We start from the raw sequence: 12,301 nt of genomic DNA, 5'->3' as shown, positions 1-12,301 counted from the left end.
GACAAGCAACGAGCCCTGTCACGAACAATGCCTCGACAAGAGTTTAGTGTTCTGTGCACAGACACAGCAACCTCAATATTAGCAAATGTTTTTATTGATAGCAAATTGAGAGATTGCTGTCTCCGTGCACACTCCACAAGGAGTGAACCACTGCGGAGACGGGTCATGTTGTTTACTTCACCGCAAATGCCAGAAATGGCCTTTGAAATGGAAAACGGATTTAATTTTATCGGAAGGAAATCAGTAGCCTCAGTGACTAGAAATCGTGGCCAGGAATCTCTGTCAGAATTTTGTCCAGATGAGGGATCCAAATCCTCAAAACGTCTTTTCTTGTCTGAACGAGTTGAACCAGCATTTGATAGTGCCATGGCGAAAGTAAATGATTCAGCACCTCTGCTCCCCACCCACCATGGAGTGTCAACAAGGACGGTGTCAAATAGCACCGGATCTCCGAGATGCTGACACCAGGGATACAGAGGTGTTATACTCCAGAGATAAAGACTTGAAATGCTATGAAAAACTAAAAGAATAAATGCCAGGCTGGTTCGGCCCATGACATCATTCCCAAGAATCACAGATTTCAGAGGTCTAATATCACCAGATTGGCCCATGAGCCACCGCCTTCTGGCATTGGACTCTAGGCAAGCTCATGTGATCAAAAATTAATACATTCTAGATCAGAAAAACAAGACCCATTGATAATGTATTCTGCAAGTATATTCACCATGCGCAGGGCTTGGCGTAACCAGCCGATTGATAGAATCGGGCCAATTCTATCACCCGTCTAGGTGAAGTCAGGGCCAAAGTGGTGTGTTAGGCAACAGGCACACGGTTGCAGGCGCCCGTTGCCCTCAACCACCAGGATCCCTTCCTCCACCGACACAGGGTGCAACCCACGGTAAACGGGTTAGTGGATCAAATATCCCCCCGGGTCCACAACGGGGGTGTCGGCGAGCTCTTCGCATTACCCAGCACCCACCACGAGGAGGTGGCTAGCCACGGGTGCCCGTACCAATCAGATTTGCTTAAATATTGGTGATAACACAGTAGAGGTACTTGGTTCAGCTATGTCCTGTTCAATCATAGACTGTGTCTGTTTGTCTACAATGTCATTGATATGAGGACCGAACGGACGTCGACCATGTCGCACTTGACTGAGATCAGCATCATCCTTAAGCTTCAGTTCATAGGTAAAGTCATTCACAAACCCTAACCCACGAAACGTGCATTTCTCATATTGCTGCAACACACTGCATAATTGTGATTTGTGTTCACTGTCAGTGGGACCTATATTCCAATTTATGGAACTAGAATCCAAAGACACAGATTCATTCACAGACTGACTTCCGACAATGTTAGACGCCTGGCCTACTGTCTGACACCTATAAACCCGCTTGTTGACAACATCGGGATTCATGACGGCAACATAAGCATCATTAGTTCCCGAAACAGATCTACCAACTATCAGCCCAGTCCTCGATTCAAACTCAGAATGTTTTTCTATCATCACATGTTCGGTCACACTATGAGACTGACTAATAGCTACTCTCAAGATTGTTTGACTTCTTGGTGGAACAGTAGTGCTTTCAGCAATATGGACCGTGTGTGCACTGCCATCAGTAACTAATTTTCTATAGTCCACCGACTTTTCCTTTGGCTTTATGACTACTTCCTTAAACCTACACATAAAGTCCCATCCTAGCAACAAAAGGTCATCACAAACATCAAACACATGGAATCTACAATCACTTCACCACTGATCTGTATAGTTGCATCGAACACACCGATAACACACAAAGAACCCAACAGATCAGTTAATTTAGATTTTGTCTCTTCTAGAGAAACACCATTTTGAAAAGCTCTCTTAAATAAAGACACACTTATGCACAAGACGCTAGCTCTATTGTCCATGACTGCAGGGAAAGACTCGCTACCAAGACGGATTTGTGTGGTTGGTGAATTTTGAGGAATTGGAGGAAAGTTACTGTTGGTGTCTAACGAAACACAATGTACATGGGATTTATTTGGACATTTGGACGCCGTATGCCCATATTACCGACAGTTATAACACTGAATGTTCCTGAACTTTGACATATCACTTGACTCTGTATCACGACCTTCAGCAGCTGACTTTGAAGAACAAAACTTGCCACGAATATTTGATGAACCTAAATCCCGTCTCTCTTTATGACCTGACTTCTTGCACTAATTACACTTGATAAGAAACACAGACTTATCACTGTCCTCACACGGAGAACCCACAAGACGTCTATCCATGTCTACAAGAGCATCAAACTTTGAAGATTTAGATTGTTGACAAATGGCAATGTTCAGTTGTTCTCTGAAATTCTTACTTGAGAAGCCATCAAAACATTTTGAGCACAGAGTTCATTTTTGTTAGCTTTTGCGAAAGAGGGGTCTTGACCTGAAGACGGTGTGCAAAATCATCGATCGATTCATAGGGTATTTGACACATGTCTCTGAACTCCCTAGCAGCAGTTTGAGTACGCTCTTGGGTTCTATCAAGTTCTTTAATCAAAGCGGCTTTCAGAGTTGAATAGTGAGCTTTGTTGTCATCAGAAATATCGTTGAATACTCGTGCGCAAAACCCTGCAGGAAGTACTAAAGCTAAACCACGTAACTTTTTTTCAGAGTTCCAGTTTAGGCCCCAAGTTTTCACTTCATACACATTTTCAGTAAAGTTCGCAAACGTTGACCGTTTGGTGTCAAACACAGGTATTTTGAAATGCTTGATATCGCCAGAACGTTCTTGACTTGTACCACCTTCAGCCATGATGAAATGAAGGGTATTCTTGCTTAAATGTTCAATGTCAATCACACAGAAGAAACAGTTAAATCACAAGGGAAAATGGAACAAACTCACGTTACAGTTCGATGAAGAGCACATTCCTTGGAATTCTTTATAAAATTGCACTTTCTTGTAACTTCTTCTCGGCCACCACTGGGTCTTCAGGCCCACATAACACAACACAGATACATAACACAAGACGTGTACTGGACGAAGACATATACAAGACTGACAAACACCGAAAAACGATCTCGCATGACAGTTTATGAGTCCACGTGCAGGCGCACGCTACCGTTGATCATTGTTGCGTTTGGGCGATGCTGTCCAGTTACCGGGAACAACCTCATAGAGGACACCATTCATTATCTTTTTGTATGTCCAATTATGATGGCATAAGAAAGAACTGATTCTGTTTCAAACATGGTTATATCATAAATGACGCCCTATATGGTAATTTAGAGTTATCTAGTGGTATGAATCATGACATTATTAAATCTGTCCATGCCTTTATTACCTGTTCAAAACGCTTTAACGAAGTAAGTCTTTATCTGACCCTTTGAAGAACTACAAGTATTTGACAAACTATAAGTGTTTTACATGTGTTTTGGTTGTAGGGATGTTTATATTCATGTAGGCTGTATGCTTATTGTTATTTTATCATGTACCTTTGAAATACTACTATGAAATGTTTGTCGCAAAATAATTGATTTCTCTCTGGAGAGGCATTGGTATAAGCGGACTAGTACTGCTTGTTTGCCGATCCAGTTCTGTACAATGTAGCAGAAATACATATCTTTAAACCACAAAACCAATGCCGAGCATTTACAATGAAGAAATAACGGGTAATTATGTGTGTCTTACATGTCAAGATTAAATTCAAAATTAAATTTCAATTTTCTTAGGTGAATGTATGTGCAAGCATATTGTACAACCCTAATACTGATGTGGTGTATTGTGATGGGACATTTGACAAGTGTCCCGATGTCTACACTCCGATGTACACCATGCATATTTTCGTGGAGGGTAAAATGTGTCCGCTTGTGTATAGGCTATTACCAAATAAGACGGAGAGGACATATGAACACTTTTTAGAAGAGTGAAATTCTGTGCTGAAGCTCTCCATCTCAACCTATCGCAGACCAGCATCTTCACCGACTTTGAACGGGCAGCCCAGAACGCGTTGAATACAATCTTCCCACAGAGTGTTCTGAAAGGGTGTTTCTCTCACAACAGCCAAGCTCTCAGGAAGTAGATCTAGAAATGCAATTTGGTGTCTGCCTTCAAAGAAGACCCGAGGGTGACTACGTTTGCCAGACGTGCCATAGACCTTCCACATGAACTGGTGGAACTGGTCAGTGACCAGTGGTGGTATGCCCTTGGGCACGCTCCCGAAAGTGACAATGTAGTTAAGTTCACTGACTACGTCACTAGCTACTCGGAGGCTACTGGAGGCTGACCTGGCACCACTTTGAGACTGTTGGACCTCGCACTACAAACCACGTGGAAGGCTGGCACAGGAAGATAAGTCTTCAAACTGCAGGAACCAGCCCCAATCTGCTTAAGGTCCTGGATGTTTTAAAGCAGGAAGACTCCTTTGTCGAGATAACTATCTTGCAACTTCAAGCTGGTTGCAAACGTCAGATGAAAAACGAAACTATCGTCAAATTTAGGAGGCACTGGACATGTATAAGAGACATATTTCAGGCGGACAGAAATCTTCTGTGCAGTACCTCGATGCTGTGTCACATCTTACTGGCTATTGACGTGTATTTATATGTGTATTCATAATGTATTTATATTGTTATGAATGCCAGAATGTCTTGCAGTATTAAAATGTTGTTAAAATGTGGTATCGTCTTAACCTGTTAAAAGACATAACTTTATATATTTTGCTCCTACTTGCCCGTTAACTTTCCAATACTGACTAAAGGCGGTACATCACAGACTAAACGTTAATCCCCCATCCGGGATTATCTGTCGGCACATCAAATAAACCGGTCAGGCAAGACTAACCCTTGGAATCCTGGCCGTTTTGTGCACAGCACTTTAATTGGCTGAAATCACTACTAAACTGGATCTAACGCTAAACAAAAGGGTGAAGGCTGTAGATTTATACTGTTTTCATAACAAAGTCTGCTCACCTTCATAAAACAGTCGTCTCAACATATGTATATTTAAGACAGTACCACCCTCAGCACTTTAATCTTAAGTTTTCTTTAAGTACCTTCCATACATTCTCTCAATTATGTTAGTAACTTTTGCCTTAACGTAACAGGTTTTAGATTTTACCCAGTTTTCATGACAGCTGAGACTTCATCGAAGTCAAGATTTCATCAAAACACAAAATTACTTCAAGGTAAAAAGTTGAATGAAATATTATCCCCAAACAAAAGTAGGACATCCTGCACCGTTGTTGGCATCTGAAAGATGCAGGGACAGACAGACAGACAGGCAGACAGTTTTTGCAACGAAACCTACACTTGTCATAACGTGAACTCACAGATCATACCACATATACTGACAACAAAAGAAACGCAACTGTTTTTATTAGTCAAGTTGTTAAATAGAGGACATAAACGCTTATTTCTCCCTTTTTCGTTGCTTTTGCTGTCTAGCATATGCTCTATATAGCCACAAATGACAATACGCTATACTTATGTTTCCATATCACATGTAGCATTCTCCTACCTGCTCCACCATTGGACTCCAACACCACGTCCAACAGCAGCAGAGCCAGACAAACAAATCTGATCATTTCAACCTGCGAAGGCAGAGTGAGTTTAGCTTTAAGTCGTATTTTGCAATCGTCAAGCGATATGACGCCTGGAGACACCAGAAATTGTACCCTAGTGGGAGATCTAACTCGGGTCTTTTGCGTGAATGCCTTAGTCACAAGACTACCGTCCCAGAATGAGCTCAGAAGCAACATATTATGTAATACACTCTGTTAAAAAAAGAAACGCAACCCTCACACAGGAGAGACTCAGTAAAATAAAATAAACACCATGCACCAATTACTATGCATAGGGATCGTATTGTCTCATTTCTGCATCATGCATGCAATTTATGGAAATTACAGTTAATGCTGGGGTATATAAAACCTGTATGAGTCGCCGGAAATCAAGCTGGAAAATGCCACGACTGTGACCTGCAGATCGAAATATCGCCATGGGTCGCCTTGAAGCCGGGGACAATTTTGGAAGGGTTGCACGACACTTCAGTGTATACAAACAACAATTTCCCGACTTTGGAACCGTTTTAACCAAGTCAATTTGACTCAAGATTGCCTACGAAGTGTCAGACTCAGTTTCACTACGCCAGCTCAAGATCGGTTTATCCGGCTTCATCGCCCACGTAATCGTCCATAACGACTGACACTGCAACACAAGTGCCAGGTTTGAGAAGAGTGTAAGCACAAACGACCGGGAGAGGCCGGTCTACGACAATGAAGACCACTTGTTGGACCTTTACTATGCCTCCTACATAGGCACCAACGACTCAGGTGGTGTACCAACGTCAGCATATGGACCCTGTGAAAATGGAGGCGTGTCTGGTTTAGCGACAAATCACGTTTTCTGTTCCAACGTCGTGACGCAAGACAGCGGGTCTACAGACGACGAATTCAACGTTGGACACCAATTTGAGTCATATGAGTGGACAGAGTTAACGTCATGGTTTGGGGAGCCGTATCATACAACAAAAGATCAGACTTGGTGATCATTCGTAGCAATCTGTCAGCTCGACGCAACATCAACCAAATTTAGCAGTCTCAAATGCTACCGACCATCAATCAACGGAGGGAGATATTTCAAATCGATAACACCAGATCTCATACTGCACGTGCTACAGTGAATTTCTTACAGATTTTTAATATGAGTGTGTTGCTATGGTCCTCAAGATCCCCAGACCTCAACCTCACAGAGCATCTGTGGGGTTTTCTTGGCAGACGTGTACGTCAACGCCGGATACCGACGCGGGCGCAGGAACAACTAGCACTTGCACTACAGAGGAGAGCAATCACTCAGGAGAGAATACGACGTTTGATCCGTTCTTTTCTAAGGAGGTGCCGCGCAATGATTGCAGCTCGTGGTGCCCACACGAGGTACTAAGAGAGACTGCCAGGAATGCCGTGAATGACGACCACCCTTGTGACAAACCAAGTATCACTGAAAGAACTGTTAAGACGATTAAACAGGAATATCTAGAGCATCAGTGTGCCAAATTTCACTGTTCTGTCTTCTAAATAAAATGGGTAGTACCATTCTAAATTTCAAGAATTCAATCTTCAAAATGCAACGGTTGCGTTTCTGTTTTGACAGAGTGTATTTGGGATTCACATTTTCAAAGAAGCACAGATTTGAAGCCACACTCCCAGGGTGGGACATCGCCAGCACACAAAGTCAGCTATCCACTAAGCCACCGCGACTTTCACTTAAATGGAAGCTTGGCAGCTGGTAGTCTTGATCATGTCCATTGTGAACAATTATCAACTGGCATGGCCGAAACTATGAAAGCACGATATATTCAGAAATGGGGACAAATTCAACATATGTGTACACTTTCACAGTAAAGTACAGATTCTAGTACGTTTTTGTTGAATCTCACCTGGGATTCAAACTCGCGCACTCACTCTAAGGTCATGTCTAATGCAATCGCATATTTAACGCTTTTGTTTTTCAAAAATGACAAACTCAAAATTGCGTTACAGAAACCGTAATTAGTCATGTAATACCCATTTATGCATCAAATGAAACATATAAAAAATGCACATATTTATGAAAAAGTGAAAGGAACAACACTGAAGACACCCTTGAAGATTCACAAGTAGAGTAACCGTAAGGCTACCACATGTCCCCGTAAAAAGTAAAGAAGTTCAAAACGTATAAAAATTAAAGAAAGTAACGTGACCAGTTATTTGTGATATATATGCGTATATAAACTTTACATACTGTCGTCCGAGATTAATGTTGCTCTTCAAAGTTCATGTGATTTATCCCATAGACGACGAGAGAATATGATGTGGAAGGCAATTATGTTAAGGCAATAACACCTTAATGCTCGAAGGCCGAAGTCTTAAAAAGTAGGAATACGTGCTCACCTTGGAAGTGTCAATCAATACCAACCTCAAACAGTTGTATGAATTGATTACATTCCATGACCCCAATTTATAAACAGTGTCACCGTGTCTCGTGACCAGAGTACGTCTTAGCACAAAGAACAAACAATGACGAGATTTAACGGGGCAGACATTCCGAGTATGTAGGAAACAATAATTTTGCTCTCACGCATGTCAGCTATAGAAGAGCGGTCTTTCCCTACGGTGGGTATATTTTGTAAAGACATTCAGGTCACAACAGGCGAATGACGTAATTAAAATGAATAAAGTTTAATATGTATTTTATGGTATACCTAATCAGTTGAATGTTTTCTGTCACGATCCACATGGCTTCATCAAACATGTATACTATACACAGTGAGTGAGTGAGTGAGTGAGTGAAAGGCTTTCAACACACTTGACCACAAGATAATGCTTATCTGTATACTGCCAAGAAAGAGATTCAGTCGACTGAGCGGTACTTCCCGAACCCCGAATTCATTCATCGGTAAGTCTCCATCCACGGTATTTTTCATCGCTTCATACCCTACCTCTGCATCATTCATCGCTGTGGGTCTTGCCTCCCTAATCCTTCATCATTTCTCCCCGCCCCCATCCATTCTTTATCTCTTTGTCCCCTACCTCTGCATCCTGCAGCACATTTCTCTCCCATCCTTGAACCCTTTATCACTTTCTCCCCTACTTTCTAAATCATTCATCGTTTTGTCCAGTACCCCTCAATCCTTCATCAGTTTTTTTCCCTACCCCTCAATCCTTCATCACTTGGTCCCCTCCCCTCAATCCTTCATCACCTGGTCCCTTACCTTCTCAGTCTCTCATCACTCTGTCCCCTACTTCTACATCATTCTTCACTTTTCTCCTATCCTCCATTCTTCATCACATTGTCCCCACTGTATTATTCATGACTTTGTCCTCTACTTTCTCAAACTCTAATCACTTTCTCCTCTACAGCCTGAATCCTTCATCACTTTGTCCCTACCCCTTCACCCGTCATGACTTTGTCCTTACCCCTCAATCTTTCATCATTTTGTCCCTATCTCAGCTTCCTTCATCATTTTTTCTCTCCTGTCCCACTGTATCATTCATCATGTTCTCTTCTACCCAATGAACCGTTCACCATTGTCTCTCCCATGAAGAACTGAGGGCCAATCATTATTTTCTCCTCTACCTCTCCATTCGTCGTCACTTTTTCTCCTACACCACCATCACTTTTTTCTCCTGCCCCTCGGTTCTTCATCACATTCTCCTCTACTCCCCGCATCCTTCATCACTTTGTCTCCTACTTTAACCTCTACACCCCGAATCCTCCCTCACTTTCCCCCACAACCAACGGAATTCTTCATAATTCAATTCATGTTTAAGCAACGCCTTGAAGATATTTTTCGACAAGAATGGTTGATGTCACTTAATGACTCGAATTTTTTAGAATTTTATTCCTCCCATAAAACTTTGTTAGAGCCTGAATTTTATATCACACACTTGCAAGATAAAGGTCCGATGAGGGCGTTTTGTAAATTACGAATAGGTTTCCATGATCTGAGAGTTAATCATGTACGTAAATCCAAAAGAGACTTGCCAGATCTAAGTGTATCCATTTGTAGACACTCTAATCTAGGGTATATTGAAAATGAATTTCATATATTGTTTGTGTGCACAATGTACTCCGACTTGAGAGCCAAATATCTGCCATTTATTTCATTGCCTGTTACAGATAAGCACACACTGTCCAATCTTATCAATGCTAGAAATATTGATGTTATTAAAGCAACCGCATTGTACTTAAAAAATGTATTCGAAGCAAGAACTGTAAATCACAACACGTGACCTGCATAAAATGTACCTGTATTTGTACTGTAGGCCTCAAGGCCCTAAATACTGAATAAACAGAATTGAATTGAAATAATTCAATTCTCCAGCCTCTTTAAAGAACGTGGGAATAGGAATACTAATTTCATTACTAAATATTGCTCAGCTTGAAAATTGAAATGTTTAATACGTTTATGGAAACATAGAAAAATGTGTTGATTATGACAAACTGTCTCTGTCTAAGATAAAGCTCAATGTCTGTTTTATTGACACCTATGTGTCTGCCTGCCTGTTTGCTATTGACAATATGCATTACACAACTTCAGTCATTGACCACATGCAATGTGAACTTAACACATATCAGGCTATACAGCATATGTAAAATACAGTGAAGTCTGCATATTCCGACATCTGAATCTGCAAATCTCTGTGACTTCCGACATATTTTTGGGATCCCTTTAGCTTTCTCCTATAGTATCATCATTGAAACACTGAATTATCTGATATCTGTACATACCGAATTCTGACACCATTTCCCGATCCCAATCAAACTGGACAATTCGACATCATCACCACACATTGCTAAACAGAAGCCAATCAACCTGGCAATGCCCAGTTGACAACTAACATCCTGTTACTACTAATCTCCTTGGCCCCAGCACTTGCTAATTTGGAGTTACTTAACAGTGTTAGAATGCATGGACCTTTGTTTTTACAGGCCCATGTGAGAACATGTGAGGAGCTTAATGCTTTAATATTTAGCAGTATAAAGATAGAGTTGAGAGTGTTTCAGTAGACACTGGATGTGTCGAAGCCCCGGCTACCCCTGATGGTGGAAGGATATGATCAATTGTGATGCCGGCATCTGAAATGGAGGACTTTATCGAATATTATAAGTGCGAATATTGTTGTGATAACACTACATGTACAATGTATATAAATTTTACACTGAAGATAATACATCCATTTATAACCATGCACATACATATACAGAATTTGTTTTCTTTTTGCTTAGTCTACGAAGAACATAACTATCAAGCATTAATCTCATAATATAAGTCAGTTCCAGTTTGGAATGCATTTGAGCAGGAGACACTGAATTATCCGAAACTCTGTACAATCCGACATTTTCCCCGGTCCCAGTGAGTGTCGGATTGTACGGAATCCGCTGTTCATTGACTTATGGCTCGCGCATCAAGGTTCTGTCTCGTCACATTATGTAATTAAACAGACAGGCAGGTGTGATACTTGTGCACATGACCTGGCGAACGAGCTTCCAGCCATGCCGTATTTGACCATCTGAATATTTGTTGCTTGGATCGAACGCGAATGGAGAGAGCATGCATATACAAACCCCAACATCTCTATATAAATCATTTATGGGTAACAACGTCTTCTGTTGTATATGAATACGACGTTCCGGTATGGATTCTTATACCGTTATCACTCTCGCTTGACATGGGTATATAAATCCATACCGAAACGTCGCATTATATACAATAAAAGAAGTTGTTATCCATAAAAAATCTACCCTACTTTCTTTTTACTGACCATACTTCTAAAATGCCATTCGAACAGATCGCTCTGTGAGCCCTCTGCGTATCATCAAATGAACTAGCTGATGAAAGACTTCGTTACACTTGAGTGCACATCCACCAGCTCTGGCCGGGTTCGGTCTACCGGGTGCTTCGTTTCGAGGAAAGTAAACCAAATACTAAACATTGCACTTTTGATTCACGATTGTACGCTTATATGTTTGTTTATTTGTTTTTCACAGTTAGCAATATAAGAACAATTTTATGGATGTCAACTTCTTTATTGTTTACACAGCTTTTCTGGGCTATTCTGTGCCCTTTCGTGAGATCCACCTGACGTCAGATCAACCTCAAGAAGGGGCAATGAATAGCCCAGAAATGTTGTGTAAACACAAAGAAGAAGTTTACATCCATAACATTTTGTCATACATTAGAACACCGACTTCTTAATGCCTCTCAAGAAACTCACAGATAGCAATGCATATTATAAACTAACGGGCAAAAGAAACTATACAAGGAGTAACTGAATTATAACATTAAAAAAACGACACAAATCACCGTGAATGTTATGTTTAATCTTTGAACAAATGAATAATCAATCAAACTGTCAGAAATGCATTTCATTAAAGTGAACACATTAATCAGTAGAAGTCCGTGAAATGCATGGGTAAAATTGTCCTGAATTCGATCAACAGGTTAGAACACCAGTAGTACCAGTGGATTAACAAGAGTTTTTCAGTATCTGGTGTGCCCACCACGGGCCTCAATGCATGCTGCAACTCGACGTCTTGCCGAGAATATCAGATGTTGAATAACACGCTCTGGAGTTCTCTGCCATCCCTCTCGAAGAGTTTGAGCAAGCTCCTGACGGTTTCCAGGAAGTGCCACCCTTGCTCTGCCTTAATGACCCAAACGGCCCCATAAATGTCAATCGGCGATAAGTCAGGTGACCTGGCATTCCATGGCAACACATTGACATTGTTTCTTTGGAGGAAAGGCGAAACGATATGTGCCGTGTGGGGTCGGGCATTGTCA

The sequence above is a fragment of the Haliotis asinina genome, chromosome 16, assembly GCF_037392515.1.
Source record: "Haliotis asinina isolate JCU_RB_2024 chromosome 16, JCU_Hal_asi_v2, whole genome shotgun sequence".
NCBI lineage: Eukaryota > Metazoa > Mollusca > Gastropoda > Lepetellida > Haliotidae > Haliotis > Haliotis asinina.
Note: the sequence above shows the minus strand (reverse complement) of the source record.